Below are 25,922 nucleotides of genomic sequence, written 5' to 3'. Positions count from 1 at the left end.
AATTTTCTCCAGATGGTCTAAAAGGGTAACTTTTTAATATTTAATTTTTTGACTGTAAATGACTATTGCATGTGAATTATCACTTTTGGAACAAAAATATGTGTGTTTGAAGTCATTTCAATGCCTGAAATTGGTCAAAATAGAAGCTTCTGAGTAGGAGAAAAAGTCAGTAAAAATTGAAATTTTGGTCACATTGAGGCTTTAAAAAGTAGTTATTCAACATGAGGCACAATCCAAATGACATTTTGAATCAATTTTTCTACAGTCCAAAAAATCAATTTTCTGATGAAAAACGATGACCCGTGACCTGTCGAACTTACTCCATATGGTCAAAAATGGTAATTTTTTAATATTTAATTTTTTGACTATAAATGACTATTGCATGTGAATTATCACTTCTGGAACAAAAATAAGTGTGTTTAGAGTCATTTTAATGCCTGAAATTGGTCAAAATAAAAGCTTCTGAGTAGGAGAAAAAGTCTGTAAAAATGATAATTTTGGTCACATTGAGGCTTTAAAAAGTGATTATTCAACATGAGGCACAATCCAAATGACATTTTGAATCAATTTTTCTACAGTCCAAAAAATCAATTTTCTGATGAAAAACGATGACCCGTGACCTGTCGAATTTTCACCAGATGGTCACAAATGGTGATTTTTTAATATTTAAGTTTTTTGACTGTAAATGACTATTGCATGTAAGTTATCACTTCTGGAACTAAAATAAGTGTGTTTAGAGTCATTTTAATGCCTGAAATTGGTCAAAAATAGAAGCTTCTGAGTAGGAGAAAAAGTCAGTAAAAATTGCAATTTTGGTCACATTGAGGCTTTAAAAAGTGAATATTCAAGATGAGGCACAATCCAAATGACATTTTGAATCAATTTTCTGATGAAAAACGATGACCCATGACCGGTTGAACTTTCTCCATATGGTTAAAAATGGTAATTTTTTTATATTTAATTTTTTGACTGTAAATGACGATTGCATGTGAATTATCACTTTTGGAACACAAATAAGTGTGTTTAGAGTCAATTTAATGCCTGAAATTGGTCAAAATAAAAGCTTCTGAGTAGGAGAAAAAGTCTGTAAAAATGTCAATTTTGGTCACATTGAGGCTTTAAAAAGTGATTATTCAGCATGAGGCACAATCCAAATGACATTTTGAATCAATTTTTCTACAGTCCAAAAAATCAATTTTCTGATGAAAAACGATGACCCGTGACCTGTCGAATTTTCACCAGATGGTCACAAATGGTGATTTTTTAATATTTAAGTTTTTTGACTGTAAATGACTATTGCATGTAAGTTATCACTTCTGGAACTAAAATAAGTGTGTTTAGAGTCATTTTAATGCCTGAAATTGGTCAAAAATAGAAGCTTCTGAGTAGGAGAAAAAGTCAGTAAAAATTGCAATTTTGGTCACATTGAGGCTTTAAAAAGTGATTATTCAAGATGAGGCACAATCCAAATGACATTTTGAATCAATTTTCTGATGAAAAACGATGACCCATGACCGGTTGAACTTTCTCCATATGGTTAAAAATGGTAATTTTTTAGTATTTAATTTTTTGACTGTAAATGACTATTGCATGTCAATTATCACTTCTGGAATTAAAAAAAGTGTGTTTAGAGTCATTTTAATGCCTGAAATTGGTCGATATAGAAGCTTCTGAGTAGGAGAAAATGTCTGTAAAAATTGCAATTTTGGTCACATTGAGGCTTTAAAAAGTGATTATTCAACATGAGGCACAATCCAAATGACATTTTGAATCAATTTTCTGATGAAAAACGATGACCCGTGTGACCTGTTGAACTTTCTCCATATGGTCAAAAATGGTAATTTTTTAATATTTAATTTTTTGACTGTAAGTGACTATTGCATGTGAATTATCCCTTTTGGAACTAAAATTAGTGTGTTTAGAGTCATTTTAATGCCTGAAATTGGTCGATATAGAAGCTTCTGAGTAGGAGAAAATGTCTGTAAATATGAAAATTTTGGTCACATTGAGGATTCAAAAAGTGATTATTCAACATGAGGCACAATCCAAATGACATTTTGAATCAATTTTTCTACAGTCCGAAAAATCAATTTTCTGATGAAAAACGATGACCCGTGACCTGTCAAACTTACTCCATATGGTCAAAAATGGTAATTTTTTAATATTAATTTTTTTTTACTGTAAATGACTATTGCATGTGAATTATCACTTTTGGAACAAAAAAATGTGTGTTTGAAGTCATTTCAATGCCTGAAATTGGTCAAAATAGAAGCTTCTGAGTAGGAGAAAAAGTCAGTAAAAATTGAAATTTTGGTCACATTGAGGCTTTAAAAAGTAGTTATTCAACATGAGGCACAATCCAAATGACATTTTGAATCAATTTTTCTACAGTCCAAAAAATCAATTTTCTGATGAAAAACGATGACCCGTGACCTGTCGAACTTACTCCATATGGTCAAAAATGGTAATTTTTTTATATTTAATTTTTTGACTATAAATGACTATTGCATGTGAATGATCACTTTTTGAACAAAAATAAGTGTGTTTAGAGTCATTTTAATCCTGAAATTGGTCAAAATAAAAGCATCTGAGTAGGAGAAAAAGTCTGTAAAAATGATAATTTTGGTCACATTGAGGCTTTAAAAAGTGATTATTCAAGATGAGGCACAATCCAAATGACATTTTGAATCAATTTTCTGATGAAAAACGATGACCCATGACCTGTTGAACTTTCTCCATATGGTTAAAAATGGTAATTTTTTAATATTTAATTTTTTGACTGTAAATGACGATTGCATGTGAATTATCACTTTTGGAACACAAATAAGTGTGTTTAGAGTCAATTTAATGCCTGAAATTGGTCAAAATAAAAGCTTCTGAGTAGGAGAAAAAGTCTGTAAAAATGTCAATTTTGGTCACATTGAGGCTTTAAAAAGTGATTATTCAGCATGAGGCACAATCCAAATGACATTTTGAATCAAGTTTTCTACAGTCCAAAAAATCAATTTTCTGATGAAAAACGATGACCCGTGACCTGTCGAATTTTCACCAGATGGTCACAAATGGTGATTTTTTAATATTTAAGTTTTTTGACTGTAAATGACTATTGCATGTAAGTTATCACTTCTGGAACTAAAATAAGTGTGTTTAGAGTCATTTTAATGCCTGAAATTGGTCAAAAATAGAAGCTTCTGAGTAGGAGAAAAAGTCAGTAAAAATTGCAATTTTGGTCACATTGAGGCTTTAAAAAGTGATTATTCAAGATGAGGCACAATCCAAATGACATTTTGAATCAATTTTCTGATGAAAAACGATGACCCATGACCGGTTGAACTTTCTCCATATGGTTAAAAATGGTAATTTTTTAGTATTTAATTTTTTGACTGTAAATGACTATTGCATGTGAATTATCACTTCTGGAATTAAAAAAAGTGTGTTTAGAGTCATTTTAATGCCTGAAATTGGTCGATATAGAAGCTTCTGAGTAGGAGAAAATGTCTGTAAAAATTGCAATTTTGGTCACATTGAGGCTTTAAAAAGTGATTATTCAACATGAGGCACAATCCAAATGACATTTTGAATCAATTTTCTGATGAAAAACAATGACCCGTGTGACCTGTTGAACTTTCTCCATATGGTCAAAAATGGTAATTTTTTAATATTTAATTTTTTGACTGTAAGTGACTATTGCATGTGAATTATCCCTTTTGGAACTAAAATTAGTGTGTTTAGAGTCATTTTAATGCCTGAAATTGGTCGATATAGAAGCTTCTGAGTAGGAGAAAATGTCTGTAAATATGAAAATTTTGGTCACATTGAGGATTCAAAAAGTGATTATTCAACATTAGGCCTGGGCCAAAATTCCGTTCCGTTCGCGGAAGTTGCGATATTTTGGCATTCTCGCGTTCCGCGGAAAGCGCGAAAATGTCAAAATTTCCGCATTCCGCAGCTTAGCGATAATTTTTTTCTTGCTCGCGCTGTAAAACAATACATTCTCGCGCGCGCGCGATCGCCTTACCTGAATCCCTGCGTTCTCCGACAAGTTTTCTTGACCCGGTCGCGTTCTCCACGAGATGTTGGATTTTGGTAGCCATTTTGCGCTGTCTCGCGAGAGTTCGCGGCCGCATTCAAGTCATTTTTCACGCGATCACGTCATTTGTCGCGCGATCAGGTATTTCTTCTCGCGATCATGCACCGCGCGAGTATGAGAAGATTGAGATCTCGAACATGTCATTCTACATCGCGAGCCAGAGAATGAGGACGCGGGCACATGAAATCGAACGCGAACAGGAGAAAGAGACCGCGAACACGTCATATCCAACGCGACAGGGACAAAGAAGAGAACGCGATCATATCGTTTTCGACACGCCGGCGGAAGTAATGTGAAGCTGGAGAACTCAACAATGTAAAATTTACAATTTGGAGAGGAATATCGGCTCTAGCAGCATGAAACCATCTGCAAATACTGATTTTGGATGAAAAGAACTCCTTACATTCACATTTGGCTTTCCTTTTTTGTGCAAGGACTCCAGGAGTCATTTTTTTTTTACAAAGTGGAGAGAGGGAGGAAGTGACACAGATTCTCCAACTTCCTGTTCCTGTCCAGCAGGCTCCTCCCAGTGCTTTGTCCATCTCCTGCTCATTCTGCCTTTGGATTTGGAGCTGGAAAGATCTCTCTTTTTGTCTGCTGCATCATTGCAATTGGATTTCAGGATTTTTGGAATAGGATATTTTACAAGTAAGTGGTTGTTGTGTTTGATTGTGGGCATTGCAGTTGTTGTGTAACTACAATTTATTTTTGATAATTAATTATCATCATTCCTTTTTTTTTTTTTTAATTTATTTTAATTTTGTGGGTTGTAGTAGTAGGCCCGAGCTAGCCATGGGCATGGCCTCATGGGTGTGTGTGTGCATGATGAAGCAACTGTTCCTTTTGTTTTTTGAATATATTTCATTTTCAATCACATTTAGGGCATGGATGGCATTGGATTGAGTTGGGGAAGTGTGTTTTTTGGGGTGGCCTTGCTGATGTTGTTGGGCCTGGACATGTGGCTGGTGGCCATTTTGAGGCCTAGGCCTGCAAGCTTGCCTGGCCTTGTCTGCCAGCAGGCCTGCTTTCATCCACTGCTACCAGAGCAGGTAGCCACAGCTTTAGTAATCTACTGTTTTCTGTGTGTTCTGTTGATTTTAGACATCATTTTGGGCATGGATGGCATTGGATTGAGTTGGGGAAGTGTGTATTTTGGGGTGGCCTTGCTGATGTTGTTGGGGCTCGCCATGTGGCTGGTGGCCATTTTGAGGCCTAGGCCTGCAAGCTTGCCTGGCCTTGTCTGCCAGCAGGCCTGCTTTCATCCACTGCTACCAGAGCAGGTAGCCACAGCTTTAGTAATCTACTGTTTTCTGTGTGTTCTGTTGATTTTAGACATCATTTTGGGCATGGATGCCATTGGATTGAGTTGGGGAAGTGTGTATTTTGGGGTGGCCTTGCTGATGTTGTTGGGGCTCTCCATGTGGCTGGTGGCCATTTTGAGGCCTAGGCCTGCAAGCTTGCCTGGCCTTGTCTGCCAGCAGGCCTGCTTTCATCCACTGCTACCAGAGCAGGTAGCCACAGCTTTAGTAATCTACTGTTTTCTGTGTGTTCTGTTGATTTTAGACATCATTTTGGGCATGGATGGCATTGGATTGAGTTGGGGAAGTGTGTATTTTGGGGTGGCCTTGCTGATGTTGTTGGGGCTCGCCATGTGGCTGGTGGCCATTTTGAGGCCTAGGCCTGCAAGCTTGCCTGGCCTTGTCTGCCAGCAGGCCTGCTTTCATCCACTGCTACCAGAGCAGGTAGCCACAGCTTTAGTAATCTACTGTTTTCTGTGTGTTCTGTTGATTTTAGACATCATTTTGGGCATGGATGCCATTGGATTGAGTTGGGGAAGTGTGTATTTTGGGGTGGCCTTGCTGATGTTGTTGGGGCTCTCCATGTGGCTGGTGGCCATTTTGAGGCCTAGGCCTGCAAGCTTGCCTGGCCTTGTCTGCCAGCAGGCCTGCTTTCATCCACTGCTACCAGAGCAGGTAGCCACAGCTTTAGTAATCTACTGTTTTCTGTGTGTTCTGTTGATTTTAGACATCATTTTGGGCATGGATGGCATTGGATTGAGTTGGGGAAGTGTGTATTTTGGGGTGGCCTTGCTGATGTTGTTGGGGCTCTCCATGTGGCTGGTGGCCATTTTGAGGCCTAGGCCTGCAAGCTTGCCTGGCCTTGTCTGCCAGCAGGCCTGCTTTCATCCACTGCTACCAGAGCAGGTAGCCACAGCTTTAGTAATCTACTGTTTTCTGTGTGTTCTGTTGATTTTAGACATCATTTTGGGCATGGATGCCATTGGATTGAGTTGGGGAAGTGTGTATTTTGGGGTGGCCTTGCTGATGTTGTTGGGGCTCTCCATGTGGCTGGTGGCCATTTTGAGGCCTAGGCCTGCAAGCTTGCCTGGCCTTGTCTGCCAGCAGGCCTGCTTTCATCCACTGCTACCAGAGCAGGTAGCCACAGCTTTAGTAATCTACTGTTTTCTGTGTGTTCTGTTGATTTTAGACATCATTTTGGGCATGGATGGCATTGGATTGAGTTGGGGAAGTGTGTATTTTGGGGTGGCCTTGCTGATGTTGTTGGGGCTCGCCATGTGGCTGGTGGCCATTTTGAGGCCTAGGCCTGCAAGCTTGCCTGGCCTTGTCTGCCAGCAGGCCTGCTTTCATCCACTGCTACCAGAGCAGGTAGCCACAGCTTTAGTAATCTACTGTTTTCTGTGTGTTCTGTTGATTTTAGACATCATTTTGGGCATGGATGCCATTGGATTGAGTTGGGGAAGTGTGTATTTTGGGGTGGCCTTGCTGATGTTGTTGGGGCTCTCCATGTGGCTGGTGGCCATTTTGAGGCCTAGGCCTGCAAGCTTGCCTGGCCTTGTCTGCCAGCAGGCCTGCTTTCATCCACTGCTACCAGAGCAGGTAGCCACAGCTTTAGTAATCTACTGTTTTCTGTGTGTTCTGTTGATTTTAGACATCATTTTGGGCATGGATGCCATTGGATTGAGTTGGGGAAGTGTGTATTTTGGGGTGGCCTTGCTGATGTTGTTGGGGCTCGCCATGTGGCTGGTGGCCATTTTGAGGCCTAGGCCTGCAAGCTTGCCTGGCCTTGTCTGCCAGCAGGCCTGCTTTCATCCACTGCTACCAGAGCAGGTAGCCACAGCTTTAGTAATCTACTGTTTTCTGTGTGTTCTGTTGATTTTAGACATCATTTTGGGCATGGATGGCATTGGATTGAGTTGGGGAAGTGTGTATTTTGGGGTGGCCTTGCTGATGTTGTTGGGGCTCGCCATGTGGCTGGTGGCCATTTTGAGGCCTAGGCCTGCAAGCTTGCCTGGCCTTGTCTGCCAGCAGGCCTGCTTTCATCCACTGCTACCAGAGCAGGTAGCCACAGCTTTAGTAATCTACTGTTTTCTGTGTGTTCTGTTGATTTTAGACATCATTTTGGGCATGGATGCCATTGGATTGAGTTGGGGAAGTGTGTATTTTGGGGTGGCCTTGCTGTTGTTGTTGGGGCTCTCCATGTGGCTGGTGGCCATTTTGAGGCCTAGGCCTGCAAGCTTGCCTGGCCTTGTCTGCCAGCAGGCCTGCTTTCATCCACTGCTACCAGAGCAGGTAGCCACAGCTTTATTGATCAAGTGTTTTCTATGTGATCTGTTGAATTTTTAGACATCACCTTCCTGAGAGTGTAGTGTGGCTGTACACAGTACTAGTAGTATAACATAGCTCTAGTTAAAAAAAATTCATAAATGGCTAGACTATCTTTTGTTTGCACTAGTACAGTACTAAGTAACTGAACCACAAAAACAAATGCAACATTTCACTGATGTTCTTCTCCTGTCTTCTTTGCTTTTAGGTGCACAAAAGACAGAGTAGGAGGTGTCATCGGCATCACCTGGCTACCCGTTGTACTGCCAGCCAGACAGAAGTCCTGCTGCGCATCACGCCCACGTGTGACCAGAACTTGTTGTGCATCTGCCTCCTGCCTGACGTCGGAATAAGATGGCCCCAAAGAAAGGTACCAGGTCCAGTACCAAGAAAGTTGCTGGTGAGAAGAAGGAACAGAAAAAGGAAGTGCCATTAACCACGACTGGTGGTGTGCCGGCCAAGGTTTTTTTTGGCACCAAAGCGTTGTCCGGGAACCAAGCTGGGAGCAGCACAGCGGTCCAGCAACCCCACCAACCTAGGCCCAAGGGCTTTACTGTCGCAGAGGTAGCCAGTCTACTAACGGGCAGCGATGTTGAAGAAATGTCATTACCGCAAAGTAGTACACAATCAAGTTCAACGCAGGCGCAAACTCAGCAGATCAGTGTGCAGCCGCCGCAACAAGAACAGCAGCAGCAGCCGGCGCAACCAGAACAGCAGCAGCAGCCGGCGCAACCAGAACAGCAGCAGCAGCCGGCGCAACCAGAACAGCAGCAGCAGCCGGCGCAACCAGAACAGCAGCAGCAGCCGGCGCAACCAGAACAGCAGCATCAGCCGGCGCAACCAGAACAGCAGCAGCAGCCGGCGCAACCAGAACAGCAGCAGCCGCCGCAACCAGACCAGCAGCAGCAGCCGCCGCAACCAGAACAGCAGCAGCAGCCGCCGCAACCAGAACAGCAGCAGCCGCCACAACAGCCCACCATAGTAGTTGTTGCTCCTGACGTAGGGGCATTTCAGGAAATCGAGCTTCCTGCAGACAAAGCGGAGCGAAGTCAAACCACTGTTTCAGAACATCTATTGTCTTCCAGACCACCAGCAAGGAAAAGGAGGCTTAGTCCATCATCTTCTTCTTCAAGCCCCGCTTCTGATGATCGTGATGACACTTGGGTCCCACCAGCTCGGTCTGAGAGTGAAGTACGCCACAAGACATTGCTTCTGAAAAGGAAGATCCCAGAAAAACTTAGAGTTATGGAGGTAGATGTAGAAGAGGGGGGTGATGATGATGAAGACGAGCCAGTCATCACGCACATTACTCCCGCCCCAAAGGGATTGGAGACCGACATTCTAACCCTATCCAGAAAGGCTGCTACTGAGTGGGATGCAGCACGGATCTCACCAACACAGGTTACACCACCACTACCTCCAGCTGCCATATTTTCCAAGGCCCGGCAGGGACCTACATCCAGCTCAACCACCTCAGTAGGAAGTGGTAGTAAAAGTCACAGTGTAGGTGGACAGGGTCACATATTTTCAAGGACCCCCTCAAGTTCATCTGGTGTTGAAAGTGGCACATCCAGCAGTGCCAGAAAGTTCTCCTCCCCAGTTTGGGACTTCTTTTCTGTTAGCGCCAAGGAGGAGAACATTGCTATATGCGCAATTTGTCGGCAAGGTGTTCGGCGTGGTAAGCTTGGTACAAACTATGGTACCGGAGGACAAGCAAGTCATCTCAGAATACACCACACTATTGTGTGGGAGGATCACCTACTTAAGTTAAAAGAAAGTAGGAAAACTAAACCCTTTGAAGTTGGTCAGGAATCAGGGAGCGATATTATTGTGGTGGCAGGTGAAGAACAGGGAGGCATTTCTAGCCCTGTCTCCAGTAGTGCAGTCACTGCAGTGGTAACGCCCACATCCTCCTCAGTAACATCAGAGTGGCACCGCAGTAAGAGCCATACTCAGAGTGTGGGTGAGACACCAAGGCGACCGGCGGCGAGTACCTCAATGAGACAATCTGTGTCGTTGAGCCTTAGTGGGTTAATGGCACCACTAAGGAAAGTAAGCCAGCCTACCATTGACAGCATGTTTAGGTTGGAGGGGCAGTTCCAACGCAACCACCCAACGGCACGATTGTACAATGCGAAGCTGGCTAAAATGTTAGCGCTGGACCTTCTTCCTTTTTCATTTGTGGAAGGGGTGGGTTTCCTTGAATTTGTGTCTGCCATCTGCCCGAAATGGAAAGTTCCAAGCCGGTCCTATTTCGCAAGAATTGCTGTTCCGGCACTACATCATGATGTGCTGGAATTGGTTGGACAAGCTTTGCAGAAGAGTGCTGTGCACAATATCCACCTGACAACAGACATGTGGACCAGTTGCCAAGCCACAGATTACATGTGTATCACTGCACACTGGATCTCTTTTGTGGGGGTTAAAGATCAACTATCTGCACGAGGTGTTGTTGACACAGCTGCGATTTTTGAAGGTACTCGGAAACATGCAACTGTAGCCATGTTCGCCATGGAGAAATCTCATACGGCTGAAAACATTTTAGAAGAGTTTCGCACCAAGGTTTTGGAATGGCTGCAGCCCAGAGGGCTTGGTATTGGTTTTGTTGCCACAGACAATGGCAGTAATGTACTTAAGGCCATGGAACTTGGTTCCTATTTCAGGGTTCCGTGTTTGGCACACTGCATAAACATTATAGTGCAAGACTTTCTGAAAAAAGAACCCATAGTAAGCAATTTACTGTCCATCTGCCGAAGAATATGCACTCATTTCAGCCATTCTTTTAAAGCTCGGAAGCAGCTGAGGATCCTCCAACGTGAGCGTAGGGTGCCAGTCAAGGCACTCATCCAGGAGGTGGCAACACGTTGGAACTCAACGTATTACATGCTTGATCGTCTGTACGAACAGCACAGGTCACTCAATGATTATGTCTGGTACAGAAGCAGTGATGCTAGTGTTAAAGGCATGACCCTTCAGAGGGAGCAATGGACCCTAATTCAATGCCTGACTGAGATGCTGTCTCCTTTTGAGGTCTTCACACGTGAAGTCAGCAAGGAGGACTGTACAATGGGCCAAGCGATCCCATTGTTGCAAATGCTAGAGCATGAGCTGAATAATGTGTCTGAATCCTACAAAGGTGTAGAGGACAGAAGGCAAGCCCATGACTTGGTGGAGAGCTTATCCAGGCGCTTATCAGAAAATGTAAGGATACAAAATAAAATTTTGTCACAAGACCATTACATTTGTGCCACAATTCTGGATCCACGTGCAAAATTAGGACTATTCCTTTCTTTTTCCGACACTGATGTTGCCCGCTACAAAAGTTGTATAGCTGAAGCAGCCATCAAGTTTGAAAACGAAGGGCTGCTAATTAAAAGCCCGCCACATCAACCCACAACAAGTACTGATACTGAAGCAGGCCATGCAGAATCAAGTGCAACTTCGTCGGCTGAGGGCAGTGCGGTTGGCTCACAATCGCAACACTCACCATCACCATCGACTACAAAAACAATAACTGGATCATTCAGCCGAGTACAATCATTATCAGATTGGTATGTAAAGATGGGCCGTAAGCACAGTGCTGATGCACAGAAAAAACAGCACAAAAGCTTACCAGCAGCAACCCTGAACATTGAGCGGATGGTCCAGGCCTATCTGGACGACCCAACAGAGGTGTACGTTGATCAAAACCCAGTGCAGTATTGGTATAGGAAAAGGTCTGAATGGCCACAGCTCAGCAGGCTGGCAATAAGCTATCTGGCTTGCCCTGTCGCAAGTGTCTCTTCCGAACGTGTTTTCAGTGCTGCTGGTTCCATTGTAACCTTGAGAAGGACCAGTCTATCTCCCAAAAACGTGGAGAGGTTAACAATGATCAAAATGAATCAGCACTTCATACCACCGAATTACACAATGCATGAATCAACAGAGGAAGATGAGGACAGCGGCTCAGGTGACGGAAGTATTGTGTCAGATGATTACCTACTACTGGACGATCCCCCAGAGTTTGAGGACGAGCTATACTTCCCTGACAATTAGGCTCGCACTTACTGTCTTCCTCCCTTTTTTCCCCCTTTGTTTGTGTCTGTTGTTCCGGTTATAAACTTGTGAATCGCAACCAATGCATTATCACCGTCTTCTAATCTTCTAATTTAAGATACAAGTTTCAGGTGTCTGCCATTTGACACTACAGTCCTCAGAATCCAGCTCCTCCGCTCGATCATACTGCATCTCCTGGTCAATTCCATTTCCCTCATGAATGATGATTGGATGATGGTAACAACAAATTCAAACTTTCCTCGTCCTTCCAAAACAAGTGGACCATGAATCTGATGACTTCTATAGCTATCCTCCTTCAGAGCCGAGAGAGACTGGCCATTAACTGAAAATAAGATGCAACAGGTAATGATTGATGCCATGCATTGTCCGCAGAAAAGCAGACTGAGTGATGTAGATTTTGTTGTGTGTGTTGCGCATGAATGAATTGATGTAATTGTGCACTGCCACTAATCAACTTTCTACAGAACACACTAGTAATTACTAATTTTCCTCTTCTGGCAAACAAGAAATGTGTACTTCTCTCCTGCATCTTGGTGATACATTGCTTTTAATTCAATACAGGAAGGGCACTCACTCAATCTGCGCAATGCAAATGACTGTGACTTAACAGCACCGTCCATCATGATGATGGCGAAAGAGACGGCCTGCAGCGTTAACGAGATGAGATGCAACAGGTAATGATTGATGCCATGCATTGGCCGCAGAATAGCAGACTGAATGATGTAGATTTTGTGGTGTGTTTCGCATGAATTGATGTAATTGTGCACTGCCACTAATCAACTTTCTACAGAACACACTAGTAATTACTAATTTTCCTCTTCTGGCAAACAAGAAATGTGTACTTCTCCTGCATCTTGGTGATACATTGCTTTTAATTCAATACAGGAAGGGGACTCACTCAATCTGCTGCGCAATGCAAATGACTGTGACTTAAACAGCACCGTCCGTCATGATGATGGCGAAAGAGACGGCCCGTTAACTTAAGATGAGAAGTAACAGGTAATAAATGATGATAATTAATGGCATGCATTGGACACCTGACTCTGAGCTATTGATCTTTGTGTTTGCGTTGTTTGTTGTGCACAAAGTGAATGATGTCAAAGTGTACTAGTGTTAATCTATCTTTCTGTACACAATAAAGAATGACTCAAGTCAGTAATATTTATATTTCTACTCTTGTTGTGTTCTAAAAATTACACTTGTACTGCAGGCCGATCTTCAGTCAGTAGAAGTATCAGAGCTGATGATGAAGTCAGGAGGATGTTTCATGAGTGGCATAAAACGGAAAAGCCTAAAGGTAAACACGTGAACCACAACCACAGCACACCCAAATGTCTGTGTAGAAGTTGAATAGAGTGTAGCGGTGGGATGACTGCAGTGCATTGATTTTACTAACTTTAACTGTAAAATGCTATGTCTGGAATGGATAATGTGCTTTGCGTTTGTCCAACTCTTTGAGAGAAAAAAAAAAAGGACTCTAAAGTGTTAACGTAGGATGTGCTAATGGTAAGCACTGTGGGCCTGATCTCTCCTGTTACTGTTGAAGGTCTATGCTGGAAACAGACTACAGTAGAGATGATGCATATGCATACATGCCACCTCGGAAAGTGTTCTTGTTGCACTACACCATCACTTGTGCATTTGTTTTCACTTTCTTTCTGAATATCCCCTTTGGTTTTCAATCTAAAATTACAGGCCGGGCCTTGTCCAAAACTTTGTAAAACATTACAATGCATATTAATTACCTTACCAATCAATCACCTTTTTATTCCAGCCGGGCAGTGGCGAGTGGTGAGGCGACACACCCAAGATTGATGGACGAGAGGAGCAAGAGGAATGCCGAGATGCAAAAAACCAGTCCACATTTTTGACCAGGATAACACAGTAACAGTATCCACTTTTCACTTCTTTTAAATAATTTGATTAATATCTTGTATACATTCTTTACAACAGTGTGTTCTTGGAGTTGTTATTCAATCATCATTACGTTTGCTCTGTGTTTACGATTCTTCACTACCAATATTTAAAATTTCTATTTGCTATCTGTTAAAGTTTTAAGGCCGGAACAGAACAAGAAATAGAAGTGTATGTAATCCGGGTCTCATCATGCATGCATTTCCTTTTTTATACCTTAACATATGGAATGGATATGGTATGGTAGTCTTCAATGATTGTCGTTTGTTTGTCTATGTATGCATACTGTTTTTCTATGTCAAACCTTTCCCAAAATCCCCCTTCCCATCCAATCAACGGACCCTAACCCTCTTTCCCCGGGCTGTGTGACTTATTGTCGAGGTGTAACTAAATTAAATGTACACCAATACTTAATCACACACTTGCTGGGGCGGATGTGGTGAAAGCAACACTACTTCAATTTCAATGCAGAGCGATGATCTTCTTCTGCTTGCCCACCCATGAGTAGGATATTTCACAGGTTATTTTATTTAACAAAGGAACATATACCTCAGCATGAATTGCCGGCATTGATTTGATTTGTTTGTTGTCATTCCTCATATACAGCACTAACTGTTAGACTGTAGGCATAGCCAAGTCGACAAAACTATAGTTTGTAACTCTGTCTAGTAGGCTATCCTCATAATATCCAGCATTCATTTTTTTTGTCAAATATTTGAGCATATAATTGTTGCTCGGTAAATTCTGTGATGTACTTCATTCAACTACTCCTCTAACAGTCTCTCAAAGGCGATTGACTATCTCCTTTTCTTTTTTTGGAAATGCTGCTACCCTGCCAGTGTATACTACTACTATACTACCACCACCACCCCAATCATGGCATGTATGAAAAAGGAAACCATCTTCACCATGCAGCCAGTGCTGTGCCACAGTTGGACATAAACATCAAGCACCGGTAAGAGAGAAGTTTGGGGGAGGCAGAATCAATAATGGACATGTTGTCAATGATGTCAGTTTCAAACACCACTCCAAAGAATGCATAGTAGGACCAGTCAATGAGTGAGGTGTGTCGCATCTATCTGTTTGTGTCTTATACAGTCAGCAAATTATTGAAATCAAACACACGCTATGGGCGGCCATGCACCAGCAAAGAAACAGTGTGATGTAAAACAGTTACCCCACCTACAAAACATTAACAACATTGCATGTAACATAGAAAAATATATTTAATTGACCCTAACAAATAAACTAAACCCACAAAAGCTGACCCACCCCCCTCCCTAACCCCAACGACTGTCCATAGAAATAGAGAACGCCCAAACGAGTGAGGAAACAAACAGGAATTAAAAAAGGGGCAGTGACAGGGACTAACTGGTGGGGCGGGACTGGAGGAGGACACGAATCTGGTCCTCTAAATGGGCGACGCGGCGTCTAAGGCCGCGGCAGTTGCAACCACAGTGGGGGGGGGCACCGGAGATGGCACGGTGGCGGCGGGCAGCCGCCAGACGGTGGCGCCGTACCGCTGGAGGGCGGTGGCTGGGGCCCGGGGCACTGGAGGAGGCTTCAATTGCTGCTGCACTCTCCTCCTCCTCCTCGGCTAGGACCACCAGCCGCCGGTATTCCTGCTGGATTGCCTCCAGCTTCCGGCGCCGTGCCTTGGCGGCCAACTCCTTCCGGTTGATTTTCGGAGTAGCTGTGTATCAAAAAGAAAAAAACAAGACAATTGTAAAATATAGTCTTAATAAAACAGTAGGACAAGGTAATTATTTATACACATAGTGGCATGGTAGAGTAGCACTATAAAATAAAGCACAGTAGTACATAACATTTTAAATGTCGCCCGTCCTTCTTCCTTCCACCTGTCTTACACTTTTTAGTTGAACAGTGCACCAGGTGCTCTTCTCCATAAAACTTTCAAAGCGGAGTTGAAATCAGATAGATGAGGCCATTGGTTACTCAATACTCTGGCTCCTAGTCCTATACCAATTAAAGGGAATTCTAGTCTTCTAGTTCACTCTTCAAACGTCCCCAAGAACTCATACTTACTTACGACATCGGATAGCGGGCGGACTTTGTCCGCCCGCCATCCGACTGCTAAAAAGGGTGGGGGTCCCGTGGGGACAATTAACTAGGATGATGCGCCCGGCACAGTGACGCTGAAAGCAATGCTAAAATGTTGTGCTGCTTTTCCAAGCACAACATGACGGGCCTCGCACGGAGCCTGTCACGTTTTGCTTTGAAAGTCGGGGGGTACCATAGCATCGGTAGGTACCCTCCATGGGGGCCCCCAAGCATACTCTGCAATGTGTGCATGCCTTTCCGTGGCGGACGGTAATGCCGCCACGCAAAGGCATTCCAAAATGCAGATTATATGGCTGCCGGTGTGGTGAGAGAGACACCACCGCCATATTGAACCCTTTTCCGCCTAGACATGTCTGAATATTTTCTACAGGGATGGCGGGAGGTTTGCCCCTGCTGTGACGGCAGTGAATTCCAGCCAGCCCGGCGGGGGCAATACGCCCACCATCCTAATGGGGCCCTAATTCACAACTTTACAGTATACATATACATACAGTACACCTTTGCAGTGAGTGTGCTGTCAAGTTCAACAATAGTTAAAGATTATGAATCTAACTTACCACCGCCTGCCACTGGTGCTGCCACTCCCCCTCCGTTGCTATCTGCAACTGCCGCATCCTCGCCCTCTGCGTCGCCTTCGCTGGCCCCAGCAATGGTGGTCGGTAGTGCGCCTAGAAAACATTACACATTTATTAGGCAACATATACACCTCCCCCCTATTGATCAGTAGCAAGGTTGAAAAATGAGTTAATACTAACATAAATCACTAGTACAAATCAGGTAGTAGTAGAGTAGACACTAAGTTATATGATCATTGTAGCATTTGCTTGATTAGCCCTAGCCATGCACATGTGACGTTACCTTTACCTTGCAGCTTCTTAAGACACCTTTGAGCCCACATGACCTGCCTCACACTGCTACTGTCTAGTCTACGCGCTGCGTACAGGCGGTCAACAAACATTAACAAGCCACTTTTTTAGGAAGAACTGGTGTACTACTGTTACTGTTAGTCCATATTGCTTATCCATAGATGCTACACTTTTTGGCACGGCTGAGAAATGCTTGCAAGTTGCAATATACTAACGCACACCATTTCCTTTTTTCGCATTACAGACGCAAGATTCGCTTCTACGAACCAGAGCTTCTGAACGATGCACCAACTACCAGTACTAGGTTCTTCTGAGGTGAGGGGTCCCTTCACTCACATCTTCATTTATAAATGTATATAAACTAAATTGCTATGGGATGGTGGTGCTGCCTTCCACCACTTCAGTTATCATGATTTAATTCCCAACTGTATTAGTGTAACAATGTATTTTGTTTTAATGTTATTGATTTGCCGGTTGGTGCTGCTAAGATAACAGTGTACAGACCTTCTCAAATTGAAATAAAAATGTTAAACTTACATAGACTTTGTGGTATTTGGTGTGGAGTGGACTAACTTACACGATTGAGCAAATTAAAGTAAGGGTGTGCATGTGAATTGCTTCCACGACAGAGGTTGGGTGTGTTAATGTTCTGGGTTGTCTACTTGTTGGTTGTCTTGGGGGGAGGGTTCCGAGACCTAATAGGTATGACAAGACAGTACTATAGTCAAGCAGTGGAATTGTGGTGGGTGCGGAATTTCTGATTGAGGTGTGCAAGGAAGGTCCAACCTACCATCACCAACATCCTATTTTCTGGTGCAAATGTATGTGCAAGATCCCTACAACAGTTGTATGTCCTATAGGGTATCATATCAAAATATTAAGAAATCTGGTAGGGCTGTTGCTGTGAATTTTCAAAGCCTAAACATCAACAAGAGTAAAAAGTAGTACAAGACAACGACCCAACGGATTGTACGAGCTACTGGTGAATATGAGTTTTATATTACAACCTTTCACAAAGAGTGGCACTGGGCAAGACTAGCTACTACAGTACAGACAGACAGACTGATAGTATGTAGTAGTACTCAGTCATCATCATAGCGGAGGCAGGGATAAGCTTTTTGAAACCGTACAGATCGAAGGATAATTGGTGGTAAAAAATAGCATTTGGAAACACACTATAGTTCGGGAGAAATGGGGCAGTAAAAGTTATGGAATAAGAAATATTATTAAAAACAAGAAGACTTACTGGGGCCAGCAGAGGAGCCCTCAGCGGTGTCCTCCTCGTGGTGTTCCTGTCCCGCCGACTGCCCAGTCCCTGCCCGTCTGCCCCTGGGTGCTGATGAACAGGAAAGATATAAGAAAGACAAACATTGATGGATGGTGTCAACTTAAGCAAATACAATTTTTTTCAACAACGGTCAAAAAACACTTATGTAAACAATTGCAATAACTACATTGACCGATCTCATCTGGTCAACATGTAATATCGGGGGATTCGCAGTTCGACTACTTAAGTTACTATTTATCAACAGTAATCCATTCTTCCATTCTGATTCCAGAAAACTAAGTTACAAGTAAGCCTAAGTATTAGTACAACCTACCACCCAACCTAGCCCACCTATTCCAGGCATGCCAATTGTACATTAAGTATGCATTTCGACTGTATTCCTCAACAATGTGTATGATCCAATCATGGAGGACACATTAACATGACTACATTTTTTGTATATACACAATTTTGGTTTGATTGATGCTCATCTGCTACTGCTAAGTAACTGCAAAGCCTACCTCCACTCATTGAACAAACTAGAAAGGTTCTAAAGACTGGCGTACTAGCAGCACGTCACGTAACTGAGTGAGGGGGCATCACGCATACCACTAACCAATTAGAAGCTCATACAAAGTACCTAAACCTATGTATCAATCCGCCCCTATCTATTAGTGACAGGACAAAGTAAGGAGTGGACATGAGTCACTGTAGCATTACGTAACTTAATTTCTCTAAAATAAACTCGTAAAGAATCACGCTAAGCAAGCGCAAACGCAAAGCTGCAAACAAGTAAGATTAGTAGTAGCGCAGAAGAGCACCTGTGTCATAATCACAGAAGACTTTTAAACATTATTAACCTGGAATGTATTGCAAGCAGCAACATTCTATCTGGTTGGAAGGAAAAAAAGATATTCGCAATATATAACATAGAGCAGAAGAACAGACACAAAGTTGTAATAATTAAATAGGTACTCACCAAGCCCCGGGACCTCCACTCCTAGCAGGTCCAGCAGGTCCTGCTCACGGTCCAGGATGTCGGACCACCGGTGCGTCAGCTGTGCCTGGGTGCGCCGGACCCCAGAGATGCGAGACACTGCCCGGCGCACCTTCCCCCACCGCTGCCGACGCTCCCGGAGGCCGTACCCGGACCCAGGCCTGCCACCTGCTGCCAGGGTTGAGGGGAGGTGGCGCTGCACAAAGAAAATTAGTGCAGCCAACTCCGCCTCCCCAAATAAGGCCCGTGCATGCACCCCTTGTGGGCGCCGCCTTCCGCAAGGAAGGCGCTCGCGGCTCTGGCTGCGCCGGCGAACAGCCCTGCCCTTGGACATGGTTCTGGGGACGGGGCGGGAAAGAAAAGGTAAAATAAATAAAGGAGTAAAGGAAATAAATAGCAGGCAATACAAAGAGAAAAAGTAGCTAAAAAACAAAAAAAAAGGTACACAAAAACCAAAAATATAGAGGCAGGAAAATAGTTAGAGAAATAATAAGTAATAAAGATCCGAAAAAAGTGGCTATAAACAAAGGATTGAAAAGATTTAGGGAGGATTGAAAATCAGGCCCCAGAACCATGCAATAGAGTGGAAAACAAGATGGCCGCGCCCGTTGCGACCACGTGCGCAAGTTCGCGCGATATTTTCTCCCTGAGCAAGCAAAAAGCAACGCGATCAAGTAAAAGCGATCGCGAACAGGAAATATCGACCGCGAACATGCATTGCGCGACCCAGAACAGGAAGTAAACAACGCCAGAGGGCGGGACAAGTGAAAACAAGATGGCCGCGCCCATGAGCGACCGCATGGGTAAGTTGGCGACCCGCGAACACGCAAAAAATACCGCGAACAGGCGGCAAAAAACTTCCGCATCTTCGCGATATTTCCGGCGTGTTTGCGGAGATTTTCTGCAATCTCGCGATAATTTGCGGAGGTTAATTCCGCAAATTCCGCCCACCCCTATTCAACATGAGGCACAATCCAAATGACATTTTGAATCAATTTTTCTACAGTCCAAAAAATCAATTTTCTGATGAAAAACGATGACCCGTGACCTGTCAAACTTACTCCATATGGTCAAAAATTGTAATTTTTTAATATTAATTTTTTTTTACTGTAAATGACTATTGCATGTGAATTATCACTTTTGGAACAAAAAAATGTGTGTTTGAAGTCATTTCAATGCCTGAAATTGGTCAAAATAGAAGCTTTTGAGTAGGAGAAAAAGTCAGTAAAAATTGAAATTTTGGTCACATTGAGGCTTTAAAAAGTAGTTATTCAACATGAGGCACAATCCAAATGACATTTTGAATCAATTTTTCTACAGTCCAAAAAATCAATTTTCTGATGAAAAACGATGACCCGTGACCTGTCGAACTTACTCCATATGGTCAAAAATGGTAATTTTTTTATATTTAATTTTTTGACTATAAATGACTATTGCATGTGAATGATCACTTTTTGAACAAAAATAAGTGTGTTTAGAGTCATTTTAATCCTGAAATTGGTCAAAATAAAAGCATCTGAGTAGGAGAAAAAGTCTGTAAAAATGATAATTTTGGTCACATTGAGGCTTTAAAAAGTGATTATTCAAGATGAGGCACAATCCAAATGACATTTTGAATCAATTTTCTGATGAAAAACGATGACCCATGACCTGTTGAACTTTCTCCATATGGTTAAAAATGGTAATTTTTTAATATTTAATTTTTTGACTGTAAATGACGATTGCATGTGAATTATCACTTTTGGAACACAAATAAGTGTGTTTAGAGTCAATTTAATGCCTGAAATTGGTCAAAATAAAAGCTTCTGAGTAGGAGAAAAAGTCTGTAAAAATGTCAATTTTGGTCACATTGAGGCTTTAAAAAGTAGTTATTCAACATGAGGCACAATCCAAATGACATTTTGAATCAATTTTTCTACAGTCCAAAAAATCAATTTTCTGATGAAAAACGATGACCCGTGACCTGTCGAACTTACTCCATATGGTCAAAAATGGTAATTTTTTAATATTTAATTTTTTGACTGTAAATGACTATTGCATGTGAATTATCACTTCTGGAACAAAAATAAGTGTGTTTAGGGTCATTTTAATGCCTGAAATTGGTCAAAATATAAGCTTCTGAGTAGGAGAAAAAGTCTGTAAAAATGATAATTTTGGTCACATTGAGGCTTTAAAAAGTGATTATTCAACATGAGGCACAATCCAAATGACATTTTGAATCAATTTTTCTACAGTCCAAAAAATCAATTTTCTGATGAAAAACGATGACCCGTGACCTGTCGAATTTTCACCAGATGGTCACAAATGGTGATTTTTTAATATTTAAGTTTTTTGACTGTAAATGACTATTGCATGTAAGTCATCACTTCTGGAACTAAAATAAGTGTGTTTAGAGTCATTTTAATGCCTGAAATTGGTCAAAAATAGAAGCTTCTGAGTAGGAGAAAAAGTCAGTAAAAATTGCAATTTTGGTCACATTGAGGCTTTAACCCCTTCGGTGCTCATGACGGAATGGTTCCGTCATGACCCACGGTTGAGCTGTGCTCATGACGGAACCATTCCGTCATGACCACACCCGCGCAAGATTCCGTCAGCACAGCGGCGGAATCTGCGCAGCATCGAAGGGGTTAAAAAGTGATTATTCAACATGAGGCACAATCCAAATGACATTTTGAATCAATTTTTCTACAGTCCGAAAAATCAATTTTCTGATGAAAAACGATGACCCGTGACCTGTCAAACTTACTCCATATGGTCAAAAATGGTAATTTTTTAATATTAATTTTTTTTTACTGTAAATGACTATTGCATGTGAATTATCACTTTTGGAACAAAAAAATGTGTGTTTGAAGTCATTTCAATGCCTGAAATTGGTCAAAATAGAAGCTTCTGAGTAGGAGAAAAAGTCAGTAAAAATTGAAATTTTGGTCACATTGAGGCTTTAAAAAGTAGTTATTCAACATGAGGCACAATCCAAATGACATTTTGAATCAATTTTTCTACAGTCCAAAAAATCAATTTTCTGATGAAAAACGATGACCCGTGACCTGTCGAACTTACTCCATATGGTCAAAAATGGTAATTTTTTTATATTTAATTTTTTGACTATAAATGACTATTGCATGTGAATGATCACTTTTTGAACAAAAATAAGTGTGTTTAGAGTCATTTTAATCCTGAAATTGGTCAAAATAAAAGCATCTGAGTAGGAGAAAAAGTCTGTAAAAATGATAATTTTGGTCACATTGAGGCTTTAAAAAGTGATTATTCAAGATGAGGCACAATCCAAATGACATTTTGAATCAATTTTCTGATGAAAAACGATGACCCATGACCTGTTGAACTTTCTCCATATGGTTAAAAATGGTAATTTTTTAATATTTAATATTTTGACTGTAAATGACGATTGCATGTGAATTATCACTTTTGGAACACAAATAAGTGTGTTTAGAGTCAATTTAATGCCTGAAATTGGTCAAAATAAAAGCTTCTGAGTAGGAGAAAAAGTCTGTAAAAATGTCAATTTTGGTCACATTGAGGCTTTAAAAAGTGATTATTCAGCATGAGGCACAATCCAAATGACATTTTGAATCAAGTTTTCTACAGTCCAAAAAATCAATTTTCTGATGAAAAACGATGACCCGTGACCTGTCGAATTTTCTCCAGATGGTCACAAATGGTGATTTTTTAATATTTAAGTTTTTTGACTGTAAATGACTATTGCATGTAAGTTATCACTTCTGGAACTAAAATAAGTGTGTTTAGAGTCATTTTAATGCCTGAAATTGGTCAAAAATAGAAGCTTCTGAGTAGGAGAAAAAGTCAGTAACAATTGCAATTTTGGTCACATTGAGGCTTTAAAAAGTGATTATTCAAGATGAGGCACAATCCAAATGACATTTTGAATCAATTTTCTGATGAAAAACGATGACCCATGACCGGTTGAACTTTCTCCATATGGTTAAAAATGGTAATTTTTTAGTATTTAATTTTTTGACTGTAAATGACTATTGCATGTCAATTATCACTTCTGGAATTAAAAAAAGTGTGTTTAGAGTCATTTTAATGCCTGAAATTGGTCAAAATAAAAGCTTCTGAGTAGGAGAAAAAGTCTGTAAAAATGTCAATTTTGGTCACATTGAGGCTTTAAAAAGTGATTATTCAGCATGAGGCACAATCCAAATGACATTTTGAATCAAGTTTTCTACAGTCCAAAAAATCAATTTTCTGATGAAAAACGATGACCCGTGACCTGTCGAATTTTCTCCAGATGGTCACAAATGGTGATTTTTTAATATTTAAGTTTTTTGACTGTAAATGACTATTGCATGTAAGTTATCACTTCTGGAACTAAAATAAGTGTGTTTAGAGTCATTTTAATGCCTGAAATTGGTCAAAAATAGAAGCTTCTGAGTAGGAGAAAAAGTCAGTAACAATTGCAATTTTGGTCACATTGAGGCTTTAAAAAGTGATTATTCAAGATGAGGCACAATCCAAATGACATTTTGAATCAATTTTCTGATGAAAAACGATGACCCATGACCGGTTGAACTTTCTCCATATGGTTAAAAATGGTAATTTTTTAGTATTTAATTTTTTGACTGTAAATGACTATTGCATGTCAATTATCACTTCTGGAATTAAAAAAAGTGTGTTTAGAGTCATTTTAATGCCTGAAATTGGTCGATATAGAAGCTTCTGAGTAGGAGAAAATGTCTGTAAAAATTGCAATTTTGGTCACATTGAGGCTTTAAAAAGTGATTATTCAACATGAGGCACAATCCAAATGACATTTTGAATCAATTTTCTGATGAAAAACGATGACCCGTGTGACCTGTTGAACTTTCTCCATATGGTCAAAAATGGTAATTTTTTAATATTTAATTTTTTGACTGTAAGTGACTATTGCATGTGAATTATCCCTTTTGGAACCAAAATTAGTGTGTTTAGAGTCATTTTAATGCCTGAAATTGGTCGATATAGAAGCTTCTGAGTAGGAGAAAATGTCTGTAAATATGAAAATTTTGGTCACATTGAGGATTCAAAAAGTGATTATTCAACATGAGGCACAATCAAATGACATTTTGAATCAATTTTTCTACAGTCCAAAAAATCAATTTTCTGATGAAAAACGATGACCTGTGACCTGTCAAACTTACTCCATATGGTCAAAAATGGTAATTTTTTAATATTATTTTTTTTTTACTGTAAATGACTATTGCATGTGAATTATCACTTTTGGAACAAAAAAATGTGTGTTTGAAGTCATTTCAATGCCTGAAATTGGTCAAAATAGAAGCTTTTGAGTAGGAGAAAAAGTCAGTAAAAATTGAAATTTTGGTCACATTGAGGCTTTAAAAAGTAGTTATTCAACATGAGGCACAATCCAAATGACATTTTGAATCAATTTTTCTACATTCCAAAAAATCAATTTTCTGATGAAAAACGATGACCCGTGACCTGTCGAACTTACTCCATATGGTCAAAAATGGTAATTTTTTTATATTTAATTTTTTGACTATAAATGACTATTGCATGTGAATGATCACTTTTTGAACACAAATAAGTGTGTTTAGAGTCATTTTAATCCTGAAATTCGTCAAAATAAAAGCATCTGAGTAGGAGAAAAGGTCTGTAAAAATGATAATTTTGGTCACATTGAGGCTTTAAAAAGTGATTATTCAAGATGAGGCACAATCCAAATGACATTTTGAATCAATTTTCTGATGAAAAACGATGACCCATGACCTGTTGAACTTTCTCCATATGGTTAAAAATGGTAATTTTTTAATATTTAATTTTTTGTCTGTAAATGACGATTGCATGTGAATTATCACTTTTGGAACACAAATAAGTGTGTTTAGAGTCAATTTAATGCCTGAAATTGGTCAAAATAAAAGCTTCTGAGTAGGAGAAAAAGTCTGTAAAAATGTCAATTTTGGTCACATTGAGGCTTTAAAAAGTAGTTATTCAACATGAGGCACAATCCAAATGACATTTTGAATCAATTTTTCTACAGTCCAAAAAATCAATTTTCTGATGAAAAACGATGACCCGTGACCTGTCGAACTTACTCCATATGGTCAAAAATGGTAATTTTTTAATATTTAATTTTTTGACTGTAAATGACTATTGCATGTGAATTATCACTTCTGGAACAAAAATAAGTGTGTTTAGGGTCATTTTAATGCCTGAAATTGGTCAAAATATAAGCTTCTGAGTAGGAGAAAAAGTCTGTAAAAATGATAATTTTGGTCACATTGAGGCTTTAAAAAGTGATTATTCAACATGAGGCACAATCCAAATGACATTTTGAATCAATTTTTCTACAGTCCAAAAAATCAATTTTCTGATGAAAAACGATGACCCGTGACCTGTCGAATTTTCACCAGATGGTCACAAATGGTGATTTTTTAATATTTAAGTTTTTTGACTGTAAATGACTATTGCATGTAAGTCATCACTTCTGGAACTAAAATAAGTGTGTTTAGAGTCATTTTAATGCCTGAAATTGGTCAAAAATAGAAGCTTCTGAGTAGGAGAAAAAGTCAGTAAAAATTGCAATTTTGGTCACATTGAGGCTTTAAAAAGTGATTATTCAAGATGAGGCACAATCCAAATGACATTTTGAATCAATTTTCTGATGAAAAACGATGACCCATGACTGGTTGAACTTTCTCCATATGGTTAAAAATGGTAATTTTTTAATATTTAATTTTTTGACTGTAAATGACGATTGCATGTGAATTATCACTTTTGGAACACAAATAAGTGTGTTTAGAGTCAATTTAATGCCTGAAATTGGTCAAAATAAAAGCTTCTGAGTAGGAGAAAAAGTCTGTAAAAATGTCAATTTTGGTCACATTGAGGCTTTAAAAAGTGATTATTCAGCATGAGGCACAATCCAAATGACTTTTTGAATCAATTTTTCTACAGTCCAAAAAATCAATTTTCTGATGAAAAACGATGACCTGTGACCTGTTGAACTTTCTCAATATGGTCAAAAATGGTAATTTTTTAATATTTA

Source organism: Triturus cristatus, chromosome 8 (genome assembly GCF_964204655.1).
Source record: "Triturus cristatus chromosome 8, aTriCri1.1, whole genome shotgun sequence".
NCBI classification, from domain to species: domain Eukaryota; kingdom Metazoa; phylum Chordata; class Amphibia; order Caudata; family Salamandridae; genus Triturus; species Triturus cristatus.
The sequence above is the reverse complement of the archived record's forward strand: the minus strand, read 5'-3'. Positions refer to the sequence as shown.